General features: G+C 41.4%; 1 protein-coding gene across 2 annotated transcripts in view; it reads right to left on the bottom strand.

Annotated features, from left to right (window-relative positions):
• Stambpl1 (STAM binding protein like 1) overlaps nt 1-24,549 on the bottom strand; it is a 51,102-nt gene extending 26,553 nt beyond the window's left edge. Inside the window, exon 1 of one of the 2 annotated variants that reach the window (XM_034487891.2) lies at nt 24,162-24,549. The gene's annotated coding sequence lies outside the window, so the exon portion shown is untranslated. Of the gene's footprint in view, nt 1-23,835; nt 23,965-24,161 lie in introns of those variants that run through there. The other variant, XM_076919183.1, reaches the window with a different exon arrangement.
• Nucleotides 24,550-25,202: the final 653 nt, after the last annotated feature.

The raw sequence follows: 25,202 nt of genomic DNA, 5'->3' as shown, positions 1-25,202 counted from the left end.
ACAGCTTCCTCTACTCCTGCCACAAATTGTTGCCGTGGAAACTATGTGCAGTGGCCTGGGGTTTTTCTACATGTCTGTAGTTTCCAGATCACGAAATAAAAACGTCCATCAGTTATGCCTAGGTCACATGCCTGCAGCCTGGCTGTAAAGAGGGCTGAGCATGTACCTTTAGCACGTCACATTTCTATAGAAGGCAGTGGACATGCTAATTTAGAAACGGGTTTAGGGTGGATGGCGGAACACAGCAGTAAGTGTACAGAACCAAATGAACAAAATCTTCTTTGTAATGAGTTTCTATTTGTATACATTGTTTAGTCCATATACCTTAAATACCAGAATTAAATAGCTTGACACAGCTAAAACAATCACTTTGAGCTTTCACACGTAAGGTTATAATTCAGTGGTAGAAACCAACTCCTCCCAAATATAAGACAGAAGTTCACCGATCGGTTGACCTGCTTTTTAAAAACCGTTTCGTGCTTGATGGGCCTGTTCCTATATGAATGTTTTATATTTTTTAAGTCCCCAGTTTTAGGTCGGTGGCTCTCAAAGGATAGGCCAGGTATCCCGAGATGCTTTCATGGGATGTTAAAGGTTAGTATTATTTTCACGATATTACTATAGTGTTTGCTTTCTCGTACATATGTGGGTAATACTGAAGGGACCAGTGTTGGATCAGGATCCACAGGACCAAGTTCTCAGCACAAAAGAGATTCATTTGCTCAGAAGGATTGAGGGTAGGGAAGAGTCAAGATGGGAGATAGAGGGCAAGAGAGAAGGGGAAAGGGAACAAGGGAGAGAGGAAGCGGGTATTTTTCCTTGGGGAACAAAGGAGAGCTGCTGGATAGACATGACACATAGAAAAACAGCAGTTTATAAAGGTGAAAGGGGAACGAACCCCTGTGTTAGGAAGAGTTGATTAGTTTTAACTGGGCATATCAATTAAGGTGGCTAAAATCAGGCTTTTTATTATTGGACTTCAATACACTGGTAGATGGACTGGTAGTTAGCCCCAGTGGGGAGAAAGAGCCCACATAGGGGGATAAACCTTTGTGACTAGCATTAGAAATGTGATCTAATGGTTTGTAGCAAGGCAAAAGGAACAAAGGAGAAGAACAAGGCCTGCCAGAGCCATGTTTGCCATGCTCAGGCTTGCTGGAGTTCCTTTTCAAGCATGTATGGGGGTGTCTGAACAAATGTGCACAGGTGCCAACGAGTGTGGACATCACAGGTCAAGGTCAACTGTCTTCCTCAATTACTTCTCCACCATATGGTTTTGAGACAGGATCTTTCACTGGATGTGAAGCTCACTAGTTGGCTATGCCAGCTGACCAACAAGTTTCAGGGATGCCCCCAACATCGCCTTCCCAGGGCTGGGGTTATAGATGAGCCCTTTTTGGGCCAGCTTTTATGTGGATGCTGAAGATCTAACCCTGGTCCTCAAGCATTCATGGAAAGCACTTTATCGATCAAGCTATCTCCAAGCTCTATTTCTACTACTAATACTAGTAGTAGTAATATCAATATCTCACAATTGTGTTTTAGAGAGTTCCAAGAGACAAAGTAATTCATAGAACCTCCACTTCAATACTCCTAATATCTGTTTTAACATCTAATACTGTAAACAACACACTTAAAATTGCATAACTATCTTCAGTAATGTTTTAGAGGGCAAAAAGTTTAAACACTGGTTTTATAAGCTAACCAGGCAAACAAGTAACATAAAGACTCATCATATGATACCAGTGCAACTCAAAATAAAGAAAGTCATGTGAATCTAACAGAGGGAATGTCAATGCCAAGGTCAGCTTTCATTCGTGGTACTGGAATCTCACTGAAATAGAAGAGAACTTAAACAGCACGCGATGCCGGGCTTTACAGAACCAAGACCCACAAGTACAAATACAGAAAGCAGGCTGGTAAGTATCCCACAATGCTGTTCTCTTCCTGATATGAATATATCATCTTCAGTAGACACAGAGCATGCTACTCAGACCCACATTTTCCACCTCTGTGGTGATGTCACCAAGTCGTAACATTACGTTATAGACTACAGAGTGTGGACAGATGGAGGCAGTCAAGGTCTGGATCCTGAAGAGGAATGATCGCAGTGACTGAGCATAGTGGGAAATTTTCTTGGGCTCAGGTTTGCATGACCCAGGAACTTGGGACACCAGGAAGTCATTGCTCACCAAAAGTCAACCTGAGACAGTGGAGTTCAAGTTGGTGGTCTCCCTCTGGTGAAGAGTAGCGATGTGGAACTCGTAGGAGAAGGCAGAGCAGAATCAATTCTCTTAATTAAGAGAAATTAATAAAAAGTGGAGGACTGAGACAAAGAGAGAGTCCTAAGAGAGGAAATAGGTAAACTGTTTTGTCTAGGGTATTCTGTAGTATTCATTGTAGAATCTGGACAAAGACTGAGGTAATTTCTATGGAGGTCAGTTAGCACTTGGGGGCTATCACAGGTTTAGCTTGTTGGGAGCCGACTTTTAGCAGAAAGCAGCTATCAGCTTTGCAGCCATCTTGAGCCATATACCCTGACATGAGACTTGGATTACAATAACTACAACAACTGAGCACACTCTGATAACATCTTGCTTTAGATACCCAGGACTTTCCTTGGGTGTGTGAGATTAAAGGTGTGTGAGATTAAAGGTGTGACTTAGAGATAAGATTTAGAGACAAGATCTAAGGGCATGACTTAAAGGCGTGACCAAAAAAGGCATGGCTTAGAAGTGAGACATATCAACAAAAGGATGGACTGGGTATTAGGACTATCCTGTACCTCAGGGGTACAAATTGGCATAATTATGCTCTAATTGTATTTTGAGAGAAAAGTTTCATTTTAACAGGAAGGGTGATGTGTAGGAGGAGCTAAGGTAGGAGGAGTACTGAGAGGAAGAAAAGGAGTAAGAAGAGGAGAAGAAGAAGGAGAGGAGAAGCTAGGTGATGAAAGAGAGAAAGAGGGGGGAGACAGGGAGGCAGATATTCATGAATCTCCACCAGTCAAAGATAGTTGTTATATCTAGGTCGGTCAGTGAGTTACACCTCTGATTGAACAATTCCTAACTTATAAAGCCTATGATTAACATTTTTTTTTAAAAAAATGTATAAATGCAAAAAGGAAAAGGGGGCATGGGATAGGGGTTTCCTAAGGGGGGTGGGGGGAAATGGGGATAGGGGATGCCATCTGAAGTGTAAATAAAATATCTAAAAAAAAAAAAAAAAAAGAAGTGAGACATATAAAAGGCGAGAGCCAGACAGGAAAGGGGAGAACAATTTGGAGTAACAGAGATTCAGACACTAGGAGTAGGAGTAGACATTAGACACTCGGAAGAGAACAACGGGAGTACAACTAGGAACTAGGAACTAGAAACTCAAGATTTCGGACTTGGATTAGGAAGAGAGACTGAAGAATAAATGGGATCGAATCACACTCTGTCTGGTCTCCATTCTTCGAATCTGTCCTCACTCTCTCTCTTGCTAGACCCCGACCCACAGACCGGAGCGGCAGCTCGGGCCTCAACATTTTTGGCCGCCCAAAGTGGGGCAGCTCCGGCCTCAACATTAGCTGATTAAGAGGTAGCATCTGTCCAAGTTCTGGTCCAATCGGGAGATGGTCACACTCTGCTGGTGTGCCTATCACACACACACACACACACACACACACACACACACACACACACACACACACCATGAATACATCTGTCTCTGACTTCTGTTGTCAGCTGTTGACTTTGACCTTCTGGAGCTGTTGGATCTGGCTGGTATTAGTACCATTGACCTTGTAGGTGTTCCAGGCTGTTGATAGTCTGTGCCCTTTGTTCTCACACGTATGTGGCCAGCATTAGTGTCATCAGGGAGCTAATTCCTATCACAGCTACCAAGATGTGGCCCAAATTATTCTTGGTTACCTCGGATTTAACTCCGTGTGTGTGTGTGTGTGTGTGTGTGTGTGTGTGTGTGTGTGTGGTTTGGGTAGTCTCTTCCCTAAAATGAGTGGGGCACTCTAGAAACTGTTCTTACTTACTCTTCAGGCTTTTGCAATTGGCTGAATCAGCAGCAAGAATATATGAAAAGGGTAGCAGTGTCCTGCACAAGTTCCTCAAGGAAAGGTTCTCTAAAGGAGGGAGCTGGCCTGCTAATGCTGGCTCAGAGGCTTCCCTTCCTCTTTTCTGGTTACCTGATGCCCAGCTACAAGCTCTTCAGTTTGTCCTCTCTAATGTCCCCACCTTGACTGGTTTACCCTCAGCACATCTGTTCTCATCCTCACCTCTGTGATAGCATGTAGTTTTACCACAAGTCCTTTCCCCTTACTACACACAGTGAGTGAGCGAACTTCCGTCTCAGAGGGATGCATATGACTCACTACACCCACCCCTCCCACTCTTGCTAGCTGAAGTCACATGAAGGTAAGATGTCATAAGGATGAGCCATGGCAAAACAGGAAAAAAAAAAAAAAAAAAAAAAAAAAAAGAACATCTTAGTTTGCTTACAGTCAGACAGCTTAGACAGATGCAGACTTCTCTCTTGCTGAGTGCTTTGAGTAACTGTGGGAGTTGGACTAGCATCCCACCAAAGGGAAGCCTGGGGACTATGGCCATACTAATATGAAAACACAAGCCTGTCATTACTCTTCTTTCCCCAGTCTCAGCACCTGCTGGCTCTGTGTCTATCCTTCCACTACCCTTAGCACTGCACCCCCCTAAAACTGGCTTCTCCAGAATCAACCTCACACAGTCTCTCAGATCTACAGTGAACTGCAGTCTGAAAGTTGCATTAATTAACTTGGGTTGCATTAATAGTTAATTAGGTTGTTTACGGTAAACTTTTAACTTTTAAGTCAATGATCACCATTTAAAACTCAAAAGATTTCATATGAAAATTGTATTTTCAGTTTCTTGTGTGTGTGTTTGTGTGTGTGTGTGTAGTATATGCTTCCATACCCGTTCATGTGCATGTACAGGTATGTGTAGAAAGCAGAGGTTAGTGTAGGGTTGACTTCTCCTATTGTCCGCCAGTTGATTTTTGATAAGGTTCTTCACTGAACCTGAAGTTCACGGACTCAGTAACACCGGCTGGCCGGCCAGCCTCAGGAATGTGTCTGTCTCTGCTCTCTACTGCTAGAATTGCAAGCAAGCATGCACCACCATACCTGGCCTTCTCCTGTGTGTTGGGGACACTCATGCATGTCTTCACATGGAGTGGCAAACTCTTTACTAACCAAGCTGTCTCCCCAGTCTCAGACTGCCAGCTCTCAAAGACTCTGGCACCAGGGAGCCAAAGGCCCTGTACTTAGGCACTTAACAATATTTAGTTATTTTATCTGTGGGTTGGAATCAAAGAAATAGAAGCAAGGTTGTGATGAGGAAATCAAAGCCATTTTAATTTATTTATTGCTCAACAGAGGAGAAGGCAACCAACTTCAGTGCTAAGAGGATAAGATAAGCAAGAGGAACTTGAAGGCAGGAAGTAACTCCTGTAACGTTGTTAACTCAGAGAGCTAGCTGGCTTGAAGCTGTCTGTTCTAGCTCTTCACACTATCTTAGGGAAGATAGGTTGACGATGACTTCAAGTGCTAAAGATAAAACGGTACAATTTGGAGAATGAGAAATATACTGAAGCAGAATGTCAGAGGCAACGCAGGAGTGTTGCCCGTCATGCAAGAAGAAACCATAATCGTTCGAAGTGAAGGTCCAATGTGCTATCAAGCACACAGTGCAAACAGCCCCCTATTCACACACGATGAAGGTAAACTTGGTTCTAACATCTTGTTACGGGTCCTTACTGTACCCCTCCAGGTTCACAACCTCATTCACAAATGACCTGGCTGCTCTGTTCTCACACATACAGCTGCTGGAGAACATTCATCAGAAATGTTTTAGTGTCAGCCTGCTCCTTAACCTCATTCCCAGTACAACCTGCATTCTTCAGATTTGATAAGATCTAAATTACAGCCACAAGTCACTTAACCTATAAGAGACTTTCGGGAGGTTCTGTCTTTTTGTATTTATCCCTAACCACTTCCCTAACATGGCCTCTAGAAAGGGTAATTATTTTCCTCTTAAACTGACCTTTTACAGAGGTGTAGGGAGCCTCGGCTTCCTGTTGATCCTGACACACAGGGCTTGGGAACAAGGGTGCCAGAAGTGCTCAAAGAAGCTAACCCTGTCCCAAAGGGTCAGTTAACAGCAGCCCAACTACTCAGAGGGGCTACAACACAAAGGGCCTCATCCTTGAATCTTCTCCAATTGACAGCTCAGCTGGGAGCAATTGACTGTCCTTCCAACCAGCAGCAGTAGCCTCTTGCCATCTGATTCCCAGCTCCTTGTTGCCAAGTCTCAATTACCCACCAAAGACTGGAGGACAGTGTGATTCTCTTTTAAAATGTGGAGCAAATAATGACAAGAATGAAAATTGACGATAATGACAAGAAGAAAATATCTGGTTAGTATTTTGTGACTTCTTTGTGTCTTAAGGTTTTTTCCCCTCCCCCTCTTTTTCCACCCTTCCCCCTCTCCCCTGGTCCCCGACTGCCTTCTGAAGGGGCAGGGGATGTTCAGAATCTAGGGCCTCACCTTCTGAACAAATACTCCACCACTGAGATACATACTCAACTTGTAGGCTATTTTTTTCCCCTTCAGTATCAATTTACTTTTTTTTTTTTTTTCTTGAAAATACCCATTTTTTAAGCTGGGCAGTTTGGGCTTATGCCTTTAATCCCAGCACTTGGGAGGCAAAGGCAGGTGGATCTCTGTGAGTTCAAAGTCAGCCTAGTCTATAAAGTGAGTTCCAGGACAGCCAAGACTGTCCTGTCTTGAGAAACCTTGTCTTGAAAATATAAAATAGAAAGAAAGAAAGAAAGAAAGAAAGAAAGAAAGAAAGAAAGAAAGAAAGAAAGAGAAAGAAAGAGAACCTACCAACCAAAAAACAAATAACAACAACAACAACAACAAAAAACCACTTTTTTTTTATTTTCAGGAAGAGGTACTTCAGCTCAGAATCCTGACCTACTTTCATCCACAGCAGCAGTGTTTTCAGAATACAGAAAAGAATCTACCAGACAGTAAACATTCTCCTTACAGCTCCACACTTTAAAGAGCTGGGGACATCTTTACCCAGTCATGTCCTTTTCTCCCGAGTGCCACAGTGACCTGGATAAACAGGGGAAGTGCTATCAGGTGAGAGAACAGACCAGCTCATACCATCTGCACAAGCTCAGTTCTAACTGGCAAAACCAACGGCCTTTCTTGTCCCCACTGGGTTAGAGTTCATTTTCCAGGGAGAGAGAACGGGTGCAGCTTACTTTAATTGGAGGTACAGAAAGGAAATTATTGTGTCCTAGACCTTGAGCTGCAATGATCTTATCTGCTTTAGATAAAGGGAAAGAGCCACTCCCAGGCCTTCAATCACAAACTCACAAAGGAGGACCTCTGAGCCATACTCTTAAAGCTGCAGACCTGTTTTAGGGAGGGATATCAGGTAGGTGCAGCCCCTCTCTTCATTTTGAAAGATTCTAAGAACAGAATATTCTGATTACTTAAAATACATATCTATATTTCTTACAAGAAAAGTACCATAGCCCAGATGACATCTTATCTATGCCAAGCTATGGGTAAATAAAGACATGTACAGTTCAAATTTGCCAGTTAATAATTGAATGTTAAAATTCTTTAAAGTTGCTAAGACTCAGAAATTCCAAAAGTACTATGGAAGAACACATTTCCCAAAGATAAAAGGACTCTCAGGGGAAACAAAAGGATGTGAATGGAAATGAAGAGGCGGGAACAAGAAGCAGCCTCTGTTGAGGGTTTTGTTTTTTGTTCTTTTTTCCCCTCTAACTGCTAATGACTACCGATGTGTGTGTGTGTGTGTGTGTGTGTGTGTGTGTGTGTGTGTGTGTATACACACTGAGTGTCAGGTTTCTGCCTCCTCCCTGCAAGTGGGTCCTGAGTGAACAGTCTAGAGCAGAGGAGTCTGAAGGTGACCAGCCATCAAGACTGGAGGAACCACAGAGGCGGTATTAAACACACCACTCTTGGGGAGAGTTTTACAGATCTATGTATTTTGATAGGTCTATGTATTTTGTTTGTCTGCATGTGTGTATGTGTGCCATGGGGGTCTGTAGAGCATGTCAGATCACCTGGAACTGGAGTTACAGATAGTTGGAAACAAAAAACAAACCCAGGTCCTCTGCAAGAGCAGCAAGTGTCCTTAACTACTGAGTTAACACGATGATGACAATGAGGGTGATGACGATGATGACCGCAAAGACAATAAATTTCTATGATTTAGTTTTTCTGAAGGAAAGTTTCGATATCTATCACTTCTTCCTAATATAAAACACAAATATTAACCATTTTTTCGATATTCCATTTTCACTTCTAAGTATGCTAGTAGCAAGGCTTCCTTCTTTTCTACTTGATGCTTTTAAACTGTCGTGGGTTTAAAAAACCTTCCAATGTCTCTCTGAAAGCACTAACTTCAGTCCTTCCTCTTTTTTAACCTGTTTCATACTACTCAATGAATTACAAAATATAGCCTGGGTACAGATTTGTAGCAAGTATTTATCTTTGAATGAGCTACCAGACTCTTCTGAATGTGCCCACAAATTCCATTTTTTTTTTTTAGACACATGGTGCGCTCTCTTCTTTCTTTCCCTCTGTTCTGGTGTTTCTCAACCTTCCTAAAGCTGCAACCCTTTAATATAGTTTCTCATGTTGTGGTGAATCCAACTGCACAATTATTTTTGCTGATACTTCATAACTGTAATTTTACTACTGTTATGAATTGTAATATAAGTATATAACATGCAGGATATCTGATATGCAATCCCTATGGGGGTTGTGACCCACAAGTTGAGAACCACTGCTCTATTGTCTCCTGGGTAAGAGCCAGCTGAGTTTACAGGGGAGATGCTAATACAGGACTATTTCCTTTATCACATCAAACAACAGCAAGACAACTGCCATGAGGCCAATAGGTACTATTAATACAGACCTTCCTTCTCTAATGGAATCGTACATCAACACTCTTGACTTCAGACTGCGGTGAACATAGCCTGCTCAGATAACAGACACATGAGTCTACACCCTAGACTTGTAACCCACAGTCAGAACATTTGAGTTCAAATTGCAAGTTGTCTTAGAGTGAGGTAATGCTTGACAAACATGCAGCACAGGACTCCCTCCCATCCACTCCATTTTATGCTTGAGAAACAAAAGCTTTTACAAGAGGCAATAAAATGGAGGAATGGTGGAGAAGGGAAGCAAAGGGAGGAGCCTAAAGTTCTCTCAGCATCCCTGCAGTGATACCAGTAATTCATTAACCTTTGAAAGTTACCCATGAAATCCAGGGGAGAATCAACTCCACAGGCCTCAGACAGGAAGGACAAAATGGACTGTAGAAATGGGACTTCAGTCTAGCATCACAAACATACGATTCATAATCTCTGTGCTCGAGACATAAAATGGACATTCATTCACATTTTTTTTCCTTATGCAGAATGATTCAGTGTCTATGCCTGGCCACCTAAAGGAACAATTATTCTAGCAGGGCATGGCTCAGTTCAAAGTATCCATTACTTTTTAAGATTAAATTCTAAATGTTGTGGTATTCAACGGACATTCTATAAACTTATAAACAGATTTACTAGCAGGAAAGCAACATTGTTATCTTGAATACGTGGGATTCTGTGCTTTTAAAATATGGTGAGTGGTTGTCAATTAGTAAGCAATATAAAATATGTTTGGTAAATAAATTTAAGGTGTTAAGAAGATACTTAAATTTCAAATGCACTTTTCTAATCATAATTTCAGGATGATAATTTTGCTTTCCTGCTGGTGAATCTTTTTTTAAAAATTCAGAAATTTTTTGCTTCAAATATAATTCACTGGTTTTTGCCATATATTGTAATATGCTTCCCTTTATCCAAAATTGCTTTTTAAAAAACAATATTCAACGGTACTTAGTTCAACAGACCCACTTTTAAATGACACCATTTTTCTGCTTGCCAAGTTGACTATTTCTTGGCCATTATTAATTATATTTAATTTTCATAAATTTCCTAAGGAGAGTTCTCCAACAAACTATGTTAGTCTGACATTACTATTTGAAAGCAAGCAAACAAACAAAAGCCAGACATCCTGAAGCATCTGTCCACTGATTGCTCCTGTGAGCAATTGCATTTACTTTTGGTGTTACAATAGATGAGTTCGTCGATGCAGTGGACAAAAGCCATGAAAAGCTATGGAATGAATCTAACTGTAGGGTGGCAGGAGTTGGGGATGAACACAAGGTTACACACACACCCTTTCATGGAGCTCTCTAGTAATACACTACTCTTCAAGAGGTCCTTATGCCAATGGAGTGCTTAAAACGTGACCATTTCCTAGTCCTGCCATCTCTCCCTCCCTGTGGGGAGCATCTCTCTAATGATGATGCAATGTTTCTTCTAAGTGTAGTTCCTGGACTACCTGGACCAGCATCATGAATGGAGAGGGAGACTGGCAACAATAATGTAAATTCTCAGGTCCCAAGTGAGTCAGAATTTCTGGGAAAGATGCCCTTGACATCTCTCTCGATGTCTCTCTTTTTTAATCCAGCAGCCCAAAATATGTTTGTTTACATCAAACCTTGAAACACTGCATCAAGTACACTTTCTCTAGGACAGTAATAGATAACCCTCTAAAAGAATGCCTAGCCTTCGCTCGGCTGACACTTCTTTAGGTTTCCATGAAATAAGCGGTATTTCTCCTCTTCCTCACCCCTCAATCTGCATCCCCCAAAATGGATTTTCTATCTTTGCACCTGATGTGTCTTTATCCTGCAGAATACAGTGGTTTCTTACCGCTACCATTTGACTGGAGCTGCAGCTGTATCCCTTCATTTCCATGAAGGCACCCAACTGTGACTTCTCACCCAGTATCAGCCAAGAATAAATCTTTCTTTCCTACAAAAGCTGTCTGCTGTTCCAAATGAAATTATTTCTTCTTTCATTTATTCGCCATGACTCCTTAAGCCCTGACTTTGAACGAGGATGGGATGAAAGAATGAGGAACAAAAAGCCACATACCTGTGGGAGCTTTCTGGCCTTATGGTATGGTAGGGGCCAGGATTATGGCAGAAAGGTTAAACAACTGTGGCACCTACTACAACATTGACACAAAGAAGCAATTAGAGTTTACCAAGTTTTAAGCAAAAATATTGCAGAAGTGATGGTTTATCCTCGCTGCATCCAGAAACATGGCATTGGTTTATTTGATTATTGGAGAAGTGAACTTTGATGACTTAAGTTGTGGTATAAGATTTTTCCCTTATGAGGAGACCAACTTTTTTCTTTCCTTCCTTCTTTCTTTCTTCCTTTCTTTTTTCTTTCTTATTTCTTTTTCAATGAAATTAGAAAGTATTTTTCAAGCAGTTGTTTTAAGAGTATGTACACTGCTACCAGCTACTTTTAGCAACTAACTATGATTTTTGTCTGAAACAATTATCACAGTGTTTGAAAAGGGTGATTTTTCTATTGACATCACTCCTTTCATACTTATTAGTTTGGCAGAATGTCTTGAATTAAAGTTGTTTTGTTTTTATATAAAGTTTAAGAAAGTTAAACTGTCTAATGAATCTATCCATGGTGGGAGAGAAACTTAGGATGAGCACAGGATCTCCCATCTGCTAGGCAAGCATTCTAGCACCAAGTCTTTCCCTCAGATGCCAGCATTAGACAGCCGGTACATCCATTAGATATACCAGGTATCCAATGGTAGCCAAAGCCTCCCTTGTTAAGGCTTGCTTCCCAGATAGATGATAGCACTTCTGAGATCTTGTGGAATCTCTAAGAGGTGCAGCCTAGTGAAAAGAAATTAAGTCTGTATGTCCATTCGTTGATGGCAATAATGGATTCCACACAGGAGTCAGTGTCTCTGTCTCTATCACTCTCTTTCTCTGACCCTCCTCTTTCCCATGTACCCTCTTTCTTTTTCCTGAAGAAGTGAGTAGCTATTCTCCACCATTAGCTTCCTATCTTGAGGCTCTGTCTTGTCACAGACTCCAGGGTAATAAAGCTGATTTCTTATGTCTGTCTTGGGTATTTCAGTCAGGGAAGCAAAAGCTGACAAAGGTAGAGCTTCAAATTTGCCAATTATAAGACAACCTAAAACTATGTCTACCCCTTGTTTTAAGATTCTCACACCTCTATAGTTAGACATTTTTGGATAAATAGCTCTTGGCCATGTCTAGATTAGTGTAATAATAAGGCATAAAATACAGGTTGTATTTTGTTTTTCTAAGCAAAACTATCCTTCTCCTTGCCTCAAATTATAACTGGGAAATGACTAATGAGTCTCCTGAGATATATTTAACTTTCTGTTTAATTCTCAATCCTGGTAATAAGTTGATCTGTCCAAATAAGGCATTTACAAGCTTGAAATTATCTGGCCATAATAGATAAACTCAGAAGATAAGATGTGGTGGCCCAGACAGGAGACAAGTGAATCACTGTGGAAGGAAGTAGCCAAGGTCTGGACTAGAGACAATAAATAAAATATAGTTTTGGGGGACATTCTGAAGGATATTTATAGAACTCGGAATCAACCCAGGTACAATGAGATGCCAAAACATAAGGATGCTTCAAGTGGCAATGAAGATGGAAATTGGAAATGTGGTCCTTACCAATATTCAACCAATCATGCACACAACCCCAACTCTCAACCCCATCTACCAAGACATCTGCAGATTTGATTTGCTCTCCAAAATGTCTCTCAAGCCTGGATCTTCTATCTTGTCAAGAGGCCCCTTAATACCTGCCCCTTTATCTGTTCATATTGCTGGAAGAGCTTTCATATCAGATCTATGTGCTCCAACCTTATTTCACTCTGATTAACTCTGTTATGTGACATATATTGTGACCTCTTAATATCTGACTTGGACTTTGCCATTTCTTTGCTTAAAGATCTTTAGTGAATTGTCATTATTAATATTATAGTTATAAATGTAATATCTTACCTATAAAGTATGTTTTCAGACCCCACCACAGATAGCACAACATTTTGCAAATATGCTTTTCCCCTTAGTATGTGTATAAGACAGTGTCACTTATAAGTTAGACACATAAAAGATTTATAATAACTAATGACAAAAATAGGACAATTATAACAATATATAAAAGATTTAATAAGGACACAAAGTTGGGAAGGGTAGAGTAGGGTAGGGTGCCTTTGGGAGGAATTGGAGGGGGGTGACTATAATCAACATACATTGTATAAAATTCCCAAAAAAATGAACTGTAAAAAATTTGGAGATTCATGAATGTAAAATCGTTCTCTCAAAATATTGTATTATACTCATGTTCTCTCTTCTTGGTCACAGGTACCTGAAACCAAAGGACTCAATATCATGGAGGAAAAGGAACAATGCAGGTGGTGCTGCAAAGGTCATTCTTATCCAGTGGCTCTTCACTAGCCACCGTTCACACCCTCACTCCACATACCAGCATCTTCAGATACTGGCATGCATCATGCAAAGTCAATGACATGTACCCCCCCTCCCCCCCACACACCAGTCTACACTTCTCCTTCCTACCCACCCTCCCAGTGATGGCTTCAGCATCTCTTCTTCAGGCACCATGCTTTGTTTACCACCAGACTGGTTTACACACTTGATTACATAGAACCAAATAAACACCAAATAGGCCAGAATCAATGGATTATCTACAAAACTGTCCAGCCAACCAATCAACCAACCAACCAACCAAACAAACAAACAAACCAAACCAAAGAGCACAACCCAAATCAAACCAAAGCAAACACCAAAACAAAAAGCAAAGCAAAAAACAAGCAAACAAACAAAAAACCCACAAAAACAACAACAACAACAAAAAAAAAACCCTCAAAAGTGCTCTTAAAAACCATAAAAATCATGAAAGCTGGAAAGACTGAGGAATGATTCAAGATTTGAAGACCCCAAGGAGATAAGACAACTAAGTGTAGTGCGCGATCTTGGACTGATTCTTCTATCAGAAGAAGGACTTGGATAAAATTTGAAATAAGTCAAAAATTACACAGCAGCACCATAACATCTGTGACTGCTAATATTTAGAGAATCAATGTAAATAAAGTGAAGAAATCTTGTATGCTACTTCAAAAATCATTTGGCAACCTGCAATTATTTTTAAAAGAAATGTTTTATTTATATATAAATTCGCATATATATAATATTTGTATTAATCCTTTGAGAATTTCATCTAATATTGTTTTGAACTGATTCACCACTTAAAATCTTACCATAGCCACCTTGTCACTTTCCCCATGCAACTTTGAGTCACAAGCTCCACCCCCATTGAGCCCAGTTTGTGTTACCCTACTTACTACTCTCAGGGGCAGGGCCTGCCCTGAGTGTGGTTGACCTACCAGGTGGAGTCCCTTCATTTAAGAAAGCTGGCTCTCCTTCTCCCAGCAGCTGTCAAATGCCAATGGATCTTCAGTTAGTGCTGGGACATCATGCCCACCAATGCCCCACCATGCTGGCATTTCTTGGCTGGATTCAGATTGTACTAAAATGAAGTATTTTTAAAGTGTGTAAATAGAGTCTTTGAATGTCATCAAGTGATATATTAATGAAGTAAAATACTATTTGTATCCGTAGCAGCCCCTATAATACCCAATACCACTACATCAAGATGAAACATTTGCAGATCAGTAGTAAAGAGACAAACTTAGATACAGACGAGCAAGTGACAAGAACATGTTTTAGATAAATATTTACAGCTGTGTGTGATGGGGAAAAAAGTGTTTAAGCTCGCTAGTAATTAAAAAAGCCTACAATTGAATTTCAACACAGGGCTATCTATAGGTTGGTAGTTAAGTGTTTAGCCAGAAAGATATTTGACATAATCTCTACAAATTCCTGCTAATACTGAGGGTTTGTTTCTGATCACAACACAACAATAATAAAACTCCCCTAAATCAGTTTTTAACAAGAACATGGAAGGTACCACACCACTCCATTCTAAGAACTCTAAAGCAGCCCTGATGGTTATATTTCAGTTTGTAATTACATGAAAATGTAGACACGGGTCAGAAACAATGCATGTTCTGGCACCACAAAAACAAACCAAAGCAAACTCTTGAATTTAAACTAAGTAATTTCATTTACTTGACTGATAAAATTCACATAACTGGTTAGATCAGTAGTGATGATATTGAAGAACATGTGTTCCTGTTGATCAAGCAGTTCTAATTTGATTTTTTTTTAGATTCCTTGCCTAAATAAACACACATATATACCATATTCCCCCCACACAATACAGCACCATGTTTTAAACACACTAAAAATTTGAAATAAAAATTGTCATCAGAAGAGAATCATTTAAGAGAATTTGACAGATGGAGCCCTTAAAAAAGACTTAAATGCTTGTATCCTGGATCATGGAACTGTCCAAGTTAAGAGCATCCTGGGAGAATAGCAAGTATTGGAAAGCATACAGGCAAGACATCATGCTCGTAGTGTGGATGCATAAGTATTTACCTTGTATTGGCATTGAGAATGAAAATATCTGGTACACAGCTGAATTTTTCCTAAATGTGTTCTCAGGGATTGGTTCACAGGAGACTTCTCAGTTCATTTTCTGTATCATTTGCTATAAGCACGTATCAGTTTATGACTGAAAAATTGTGTATTTTCTAAGCCTACAGCAGTGGGTTGCTTAAGACTTGACTTCTTGGCTAGTCAATTTCTCTATGTGCAAGATGAGCGTGCAGGGAGACGGTAGTGTTATACATCATGCATCATGACTTCCAATTGCCTGAAAGAGCAATTTCCTGGCTGTGGACATTTGTGAACACAGATTTGGAGAGAGAACCCTACTGCAAGCTCTTTAAAGATGGTGCTACTAAATTCAGATCCCCCTCCTTACCCATGTTCCTGTTTGCCTTTATGGTGACAAGCCTATATTTGCTCAACGTTTTCTCTGTTTCTAGATGAAGCACTACGTGGCTCAAGCTGAGGAATATACTTATTTGCATCACATTATGCCCATCCCTTGTTCAAAATTGTGCAGTTGTGTTGATCAGAGAAGATTCAAGCACCTTGACCAGCTCTTGAAGGCCCTCTTGGTCTGGCCCTCTCCTCTCTCATGCATTATTTAAACCATTTGTGTCCTTATTACATTTTCTGCCGCCTTTCTTTGATCAAACCTACCTCTGAATGCTGGGCATTCAGAAGGACATTTGACCTATCTCTACAAACTCCCATTAACACTGAGGGGTTCTGAGCACAACACAACAGAACAACAATAACCCGCTTTCCCCCTAAATTCAGGTATTACACCAAGAACATGAACGGTGCTCTAATGGTAGTAATACAGTTTGTGATTACGTGAAAATGTATTTGTCGGTCAGAAGGAATACATGCTCAAAAATAAAAACAGAATTAACTATCTGGATATAAAATTAGACTTCGTTGTTAGTTGTGTTTCTATGTCTGACTAACTACCTGCATCCAAACCTTTTGCAAAGACTTTTAGACAGAGGCAGCCAGACACCACCCCAACCTTCTCACAGAGAAACTATCTAGGTAGGATGGAAGCCATTGTTTGAACTAATTTGCAGTTTACCATTCAATACTAAGTCATTCAATACTTGATGAAAGAAACTTGACTATATGTGTCATTAGAACATGACAGTCAGTTATATTCTGTTGAACAATTACATCTTGATTTTTTGCTAACTGGAAAAGCAAAGTTCTACAGCAACCCAATTCCAAGTTAACTTTAATTTTATTTACATACTTAAGCTTTGCATAAACTCGGTGAGCCATATTCCTACGCAGAACACCCACACAAGCAGTGCCCTTTCCAGGCCTCTCCTATTCCATTCCATCTCCTGGCTTCAATCTTTTACAGCTAGAGAAAAAAAAAATGTATGGAACAATTTAAAAACAACCCTATGAGGACAAAACAGACAGGAAAAAAGAACTAGAATCAATCCACCATTATACTGAAGCAAGAACCCTGGACAACATGTAGTTCTTTAGGTTTCACAGAATGCACAGCGATGATATTAGGGAAGACAACTTCAGTGGTAGGACACAGAACAATATCCTGTCTCAGAAAAATGAAATCATGGGTTCCGTAGATAAGAGCAATTCAACCACAATCCTATTACTAAATGTAGTTTTCCTTCTGGTTTTAATTAGAGGTGCCTGGCCATTAGAGTTTGAGATATAGTGTTCTAAAAGGGACAGGTACCAGGGCTTCTTTGTCAACACAGGCAAATGCAAAACAGGAAGTCAGCACACATGGAGCCAGAAAGGGTCAAAACAAGTCATCCTGGCATTCTGTTTCCAAATGAACCCAATGAATCACCAAGTCAAATCACCAAAGTGACAATCGGTGGTGGCTCACTTAAAGTTACCTCTCGTAGGAACCTTTGCCAGTTCTCCGGCTCAACTGAGATGCTGTCGAAGCGTTAGTTATGGCAAATGTTTAAAAACCAAAACACCAAACATTCACCAAATCTCAAGTTCTGTCATCTGCAGTCTAGCTAAAACTCGAGCTATTTATTGAAGAGTTTCTTTAAGAAGAAATGAAAGTTTGGTTAAATGAAGGAATATCTAAATCAAAAGATAGAGGTGATATTTAAAATGCCTTCAAGAATATAATCCGTCATTTATTGAGAAGCTTTATCCAAAATCAGGAAAAACTCACAGCCGCTTTAGTGAGACAGAACATCAAGACTGGAAGTGCAGAACTCAGGCAATCAAGTCTGTGCTTCATCCACGAGTCCCAGAGTTCAATCCCAGCACTAAAACAAAAACAAACTGAAGACTGGGTATTAGCTAACACTTCTCAAAGTAACTTACAAGAACAAAACTTACGAGGTTCAAGGCAATGTTGAAAAAGTGCTTAAGTCAGTGATGGCAGACAAGACCCACCTAGAGAAGATCTGAAGGAGCTGACAACTCTCACTTCTCACTGCCTCAGGGATCTCCCCACCAACAATTAAAATCTGGACTCCGAGAGCTAGATGCAGCTACTCAAGGAAGCCAGAGAACAGCTATTTACTTCGCCCGTGTTCTCTCCAGAACATTCTGCACTCCACAAGCTAGATTTTAAAAATGGAAATATATTCATCACTGCATTGTGCTTGGAGAATGGAAGCTTCTGAGACTCTGGACCACGGAGAGAGGTAGATGTCACAGAGGTCCTCGGAATACTGACAGCCAATTACACTGGACTCAGGACCCGCTGCACGTTTGAAGAAGCGTGTCTTTCTTCCCTATCTCAGGCACAGTCACTGAGTACGAAGGCAAATGTAAATATTGTGTATGCCAACTTCATGGAGCAGAAAAGAAAAAAGGAACTCATTTTAAAGCAAAGGTAAAAACACAAATTAGAACCAGGGAGAGGGCTCAGTTGGTAAAAGTACTTGCTACTACATGTACTGACTTCTGTTTGATCCGTAAAATCTAGAAAGTGGAAAAGAAAAACAGTTATGTTCTGATCTTCATAAATGGACTCAAGGCTAGCATGTACACATACGTGTGTGTTAGAATTCTCTTTAAAAAAAAAATGTTTGTATTCTTCTCTCATATATATCCCAACTGTAGTTTCCTCTCCCCTCACCTCAGTCTCCCCCCAGCACCTCCTCTCTCTCCCAGATCCACCTTCTCCCCCACACCCCACACAGAAGAGCAAGGCTTCCCAGGGACATCAACCAAACACAGCATAACTAGCTACAGTAAGACCAGGCATATACCATTACATTAAGGCTAGGAAAGACAACCCAGTAGGAGGAAAGGAATCCCATGAGTAAGCAAAAGAGTCACAGAAAGACTCTTCTCCCACTTCAATTTCCACAAGAACACCAAGCTACTCAGCCATATCATATGTGCAGAGGACCTAGGTCAGTCCCCTACAGGCTTCTTTATCTCTGCAAGGTCCCATGAGTCCAGATCAGTTGATTCTGTGTCCCTGACCCCTCTAGTTTCTCCAATCCTTCCTTCCTTCTGCCTTCTCCACAGGACTCCCTCAGCTCCACCTAATGTTGGGCTGTGAGACTCTACCTATGCTTCCACCAGTTGCTGGATTATGTTTTTCTGGCCTCTGATGATGATCTGGGCTCTGGTTGCAGCACACTTTGCAGGCAGATCTGTAGGTCAAAGATTTTGTGGCTGGATTAGTGTTCCAGCCCCTTCACTTGAGGCCTTGCTTAGTTACAGAAGATGGCTAGCTAGTTCAGGCCCCGTGTCCCCCATTACTGGGGTTACTCTTGTAAATTCCATGGAGTTTCCATTAATGGTTCTATGAAAACAACATTTATCAAATACTAAAACATCAAGGAAAAATTGCCCTCCAAAATTATAGGCACAACCTGGATACCAATTCTAAGTGGGAAATGCCGAGTCTATGTTTGAATTACGAGCTATGAAGCTCCATGAGGATAGAACTGCACATACTGTACTTGTCAGTGTCTCTATAGTCAATATGCAATATGAGGGGACAGGGAAACACACATGGAAAGAAAGCAGGCGTTGGAATCAGATAGTCTCGGTTTGACTCCAGCTCTGTCCCCAACTAGCTTATGGCACTTAACACTATACCTGGCTCCTTCGTACTTCAATTTGTAAATATGCAAAAAGGTGTCTGCAATGAGTAGGTGCTTTATGAACATTAAAAGTAACAAGCACACATGGCTGCTCATTTGTACCAGACCCTGTTTACTTACACACCTCCTTATTCATGTCTTCCAATTCAACTCTTAGGAGATAGAAATTAAACACCCAATTGAAAGATGAGGAAGCTAAGCCTCAAAGAAATGAGCATTTTCCCGAATGACACAACTAGGAAATAACAAAATAAATTTGTGTTTCTAATCAACCCATCATCCTTGAGATATCAGTGACTGATATCTATTGTTAAATACTTCCCAAACTTTGCAAGGTTCTGAAGCTATACCAGGGCTCAGCAGAAAAGGATGCTGAGATCAACTAGTGGTGCCTGAACAAGAGTGTACCATGTTACTGACTGGAATTCTGACATCTGACATCTTTATCGTGGTGTCCCAAGGATCTTGGGCCAGGTTGTCGCTGCCAAGCACCAGATCACCACGTCCTCTTTGCTTTTTTTAACCCACTCTCTGAAATTGCCAGAATGCACTTATGGAAAGATTCCTCTACCACTTACTTCTGTCAAGGAACCTGCCATGTCTAACCCATAGAATTAAAATCCAGAAAAAAAACAAAAAAAAAACAAAAAAAAAAACGTATTTTATTATGCAGAGAAAAGTGGTGCTGTTACTTGAAAACTGTGAGAAGCAATTTTATTTTTACGATTCATTTTGAGGTGTGGCTCATTTTTATCCTGAATGAGAGAAGCCTCTTCAGAGAAGCATATAAAGGGAAGAACATAGAAAATAATTGTTGCATTATCGTTAAACGATACAGTATTATTATCTAGGTCAATTCTGGTAGCTTTCTAACTTCCATCCTGAAATTAGATCTGGAATCACAGAGAGAATTGCTAATGACCACTAATGGAAAGTCAGAACTGCAGCAACAAGTAGATAAACTTCTAACATTCCAAAAGAGTACCTTGGACGAATCATGGGACTCACTGGTGTTTGGATGAAAGGATGGTTGTTCCATAAATAAGGGTTATGAAAGAACCATCCATCTGAATTAATGTCTCTAAGCCAAGAACTCCAATAGTCAAAACATAACATGGACTTAATTTAAAAATTAGAAAGAGAATAGAAAGATGTGTGCTTTAGAAACTGAGCAGCTTGCCAAGCGTTAAACTGGCCTCTCTACTTGGTCTACAGAGAGGAAGGACAGTTCTAGCCATTCAGTGGATTTGCTTAGAAATGCAAATAATCTCTGACAAAAGCCACATCCCAATGTAGTTCCATCCAGATTATTCAAGAACGGAACCCTGTGATGTCAGCTCAGGATTTCTAAATAAGCCCCCAATAGGGCATAGTTCAACAGGACACAGTCCAATAGGAGAGTTTACATATCCAGGGAGCTGGGAGATGTCAGCAGGTACCAATATGGTGTTTTATGTGGTTTTAAATCTGCGGGTCTTGACTCCTTTGGGATTGAACAATCCTAAAAGGGGGGGTCACATCTCAAATATTCTGCATATCAGATATTTATATTACAATTCATAACAGTAGCAAAATTACAGTTATAAAGTAGCAATGAAATAATTTTATGGTTGGGGGAGGGGGGGTCACTACAACATGAGGAACTGTATTAAAGGGTTGTGGCATTAGGAAGGTTGAGAACCACCATTTTAGAACAATAAGTATTGGTTCTTCCATTGAGCTGATCTTTTTCATTGAATATATTGACTTTGATTTGATGCAGTGTTTAGTGGTTCATATAAAGTTACGTCCAAAAGAAAATCAATACCAGAAGAATCTATGTAAGTTAGGTTGGTAAGACAAAGACATTCTAGAATCTGTTACTCATTTGACAACTATTTATTGGACAGCTGAAACCTATCAGTCCTAAGGGATGGAAACCTGGTTCTGGTATTTTCAGCAGTAATCATGAGTCATTTCTCATAGTTTCAACAGAAATAACTTATAAGTCCTTAAGGAGGTCAAGAAAAAATTACTGGATTAAATAGAACACACATATACCCAGTGGGTCGATTAAAAAGTCAACTAGTATGGTTTACCAGTGTGTAAAAGGTACTTGGACCAAGCTTGGTCCAGTATGTAGAAAGTACTTGCACCAAGCCTGAGGTCCTGAGTCAAATACACAGGATCCAGATGGTGGAAGAAGGAAACCAATCCCCAAAGTTGTCCTCTTAATGGGCACACACACGAAATAAATATGTGAAAAAGTCCCTCACTGAAAAACGATGGCTAAGAGAGCACTTGACATAGACTCAAGGCCATCTACATGACTTCCTCTCATAATTTTGAGCAAAAATTATCAGCCTAGATGTCCATCCATGCATAACTATATGAAGACAATGTAGTGAAACTGTAGTGTTATTTTTATTCAGCTGTAAACATGAAATTACAACAATAAAAAAATGGGTCGCTATGTTAAATGAAATGAACCAGACTCAGACAAACAGTACATTTTCTCTTGTGTGCAGATTCTAGATTTCAGTTTATACACGTGTGTGTGTGTGTGTGTGTGTGTGTGTGTGTGTGTGTGTGTGTGGAGAGAGAGAGAGAGAGAGGTGGGGGGATGGGGAATACGAAAGTGAAAAGGGGACCTGAGAGGGAGAAAGAAGTCTATTTGTGTATTTAACAGGAAGGGGGAGGAGGGACAGGACAGGACAGTAATCCACATGGCCTAAGGCAGAAAGGGAACTATGGGGATGAAGGGGAACAGGAGACCATGAGGAAAGGGCGGTGTAAGGAGCTAATAAGAACAGTATAATGATTCATATGTAACAATGAAGCCAATCTCTTTGCAAGTTAAAAAGTTAATTTGAGGACGATCAGTCTTTTCTTATTATTCCCTAGATTGTTGTGTTCTTAAAAGCAGACCAGAAAGAATTCTGAAAGTAAGGGTCTTACCCAGCTGAAAGGAGAAAGCATTTGCTATTATTAACAACTCTTTAACTTCGTATCAAGCCTGTTAGCAACCAACCCCAAAGACACCCTTCAGCACACCCACAGAACACCAGGCTCCTCGCTATGCTCTCCAAGCCACCCTAAGAAATGCATAAAGGATTTAGAATCTGCCTTTATAGATGTGTATTTTACTTAAGAAAATAAGAAAATTCTTCCTAAAATTCCCAAGAAAAAGCTGATGCACCCATTACAGCTGAGGTGTACTCAACAGTGGGTTTCCATGAGCTACACGTTCTGCTATTGATGAATGGAACAGACAATTTACATCCAATTAATTTTCCTGGATGACTCCAATACCGTCCCCTGCCTTGGAATGAAGCGGCTCTGACGCAAAGGTTTTCAACCTTTTGTAGGTCTAATGACTTTTTGACCTTTTGACAGGAGTTACCTAAAACTGTCAGAAAACACTAATACTTGCATTACAATTCACAACTGTACCAAAATTAGTTATGAAGTCGAAACAATTTTATGGTTGGGGAAGAGTCACAACAACATGAGGAATTGTATTAAAGGGTCGCAGCAGGATCCGCCTACAGCTCAGACATTAGCGTGTTTTAAATGAATACATATTTACAGTGGATTTTTTTTAAATGCCCAGCAGAGTCTAGTTACAGAGTACATTCATAAAATTCAAATTAGCATCCGCCAGAAATACAAAAAACTGCCCATTGAAACAGGTCTGGAAACAAATACAACTTACAAATTGAAACCGGAAGTCAAACATTCAAGTGCTAATGTTTGTCTGCTCTCACGAGTCTGCATTGACCTTGACAGAGCTCGGATTAACCTTATTTCTGGAAACACTTTTGAAACTCAAGACTTCGTTTGATTTTCGTAGGTAGCAGGATGCTTGGAAAGCGGCTTGCTCACCAGGGCTTACTAGCGACCAAACACTCATTTCGGGAAGGCGGACCGGCCCCTCCCCCTCACACCAAACCTAGAGATTTTTTTCCCCCAATCCTCTAAATCAGATTCTGTTTCTTGAATTACTGCTTCATTGTGTTTTTTTTTTTTTCCTCACATCTCAATTTTGGACTCTAGACTATCAGCAGTTGTTTCTAAGAGTTTTGGAAAATTATGTTTTAATAACATTGCATCCGTTTGCGCATTTCCCTGAGGCTTCCAGCAAGCACTCAAGTTATTCCAGTAAGAGAATATGTCTCACGAGGCTAAACGGCATCAATGCAAGATCTAGAAAGTCTTCTCCTCCCCTTTACCCTCTAGTATGAAAGTGCTTTACCCGTTCTCGCCCCTCCCTCCTTGACATCCGGCGCAGCCGACGTGGAGCCCCACGCCAAACCAGTGAGGTGGGCTCTCAGAATCCTGACATCATCTGCAAGGATGCATCCCAAGTCTGAACCAGAACAGCTCACGCAGCAGGGTCCAGGTCACCGCCCGGAGGGGCCCGGAGACCATGGAACCACAGTCTCCGCTTTCCCCAGCGAGAAGAAGCTAACCCTTGAGCGGGAGAGGGGCGCGTGGGGGCGGGGACCTTGGGGCGACAGGAAGCCACCGGTCACCTCCTTGTTCCTCGGGGCCAGCGGGCACACGTGCGCGGCCACTCACCAGCAGTCGTGCGCGTCCGGAGCTTGTGTGGGATGGCGACTGCGGCGGCTGCCCCCGCGCGGGCCGCGTGGCTCGGGCATCCGTGTGGCCTCTGCAGCCCGGGCGGCGGTGGCTGCTCCGCAAGGCACGGGCGCCTGGTGACGGAGGCACCAGGCTGGGAGGCGCTCGCAGGCTGGTCTGGTCCGGGTTTCTGGGTTCTCTTTGCTCTTGGTCGGACGAGTTCTAATGCCTTCTTTGGCTTGGGTGCGCTCTTCTTGCGGGACAGCCCCAGCGCCCTTGCAAATCAACTCTCGGGCCAATGGCCTCTGGATCTGTGGCGGGGCGCTCTGCCGCAGCAACGGAGGGAATGGAATTGTCACAGAGATAGTTCGCCCCCTCCCCCTTCCCCGGCCCCTGGGTGCGGCCTCAGCCTTTGCCTCCGCCCCCTCTGTAGCCACAGCCTCCCACGTGCTGCAGAAAAATCTCCAGGGTGGCGGGACCCAGCGGATGGCCTAGGGCCAGATGGAAATGGTTGTCATTTAACCCCCGGGCAACCGGCATGCTCGCTCTCTGCCCTAGGTTGGACCTAGGACAGCCCAGTAAATCATCAGCTTCGCCTAGAAGCTGGGGAAATGACTGAGCGACTCAACTGCAAAGCATAGGAGCGGTGATGAAGCTAGGTTTGCCAATGTCGTGGCTTAGATATAGGGTTACAGCTTATGTAGGAATCCCATTTTGAGATTTAACTGTGACTAAGCACTCCTGCTGTGAAACACTCTGCCTCTCCTCACCTTGAACTAGGAACAAACAGAAAGCCCCTCGCCATTACTATATCTTCAGCATAATGCAGTGTCTTTATTATGGCCCTCGACCTGAGCCAGACACACAGTAAGCACAATGATCCATATTTACTACAGCCCCGAGTATAAAAGCTGCATCTTATACGTTTTCCATGAATAAGATAGAGACAAATAAAAATGTGACTTTTACTCGGCTGCAAAGTAGTAGAAGGTATGTTGTAAATCGGAGAGTGTGGAGGACAAGGAGAAAGAATGCAGGTAG

Source organism: Arvicanthis niloticus, chromosome 1, assembly GCF_011762505.2.
Source record: "Arvicanthis niloticus isolate mArvNil1 chromosome 1, mArvNil1.pat.X, whole genome shotgun sequence".
In the NCBI taxonomy this organism is placed as follows: Eukaryota; Metazoa; Chordata; class Mammalia; order Rodentia; family Muridae; genus Arvicanthis; species Arvicanthis niloticus.
This window is presented reverse-complemented; position numbering and strand designations above follow the sequence as displayed.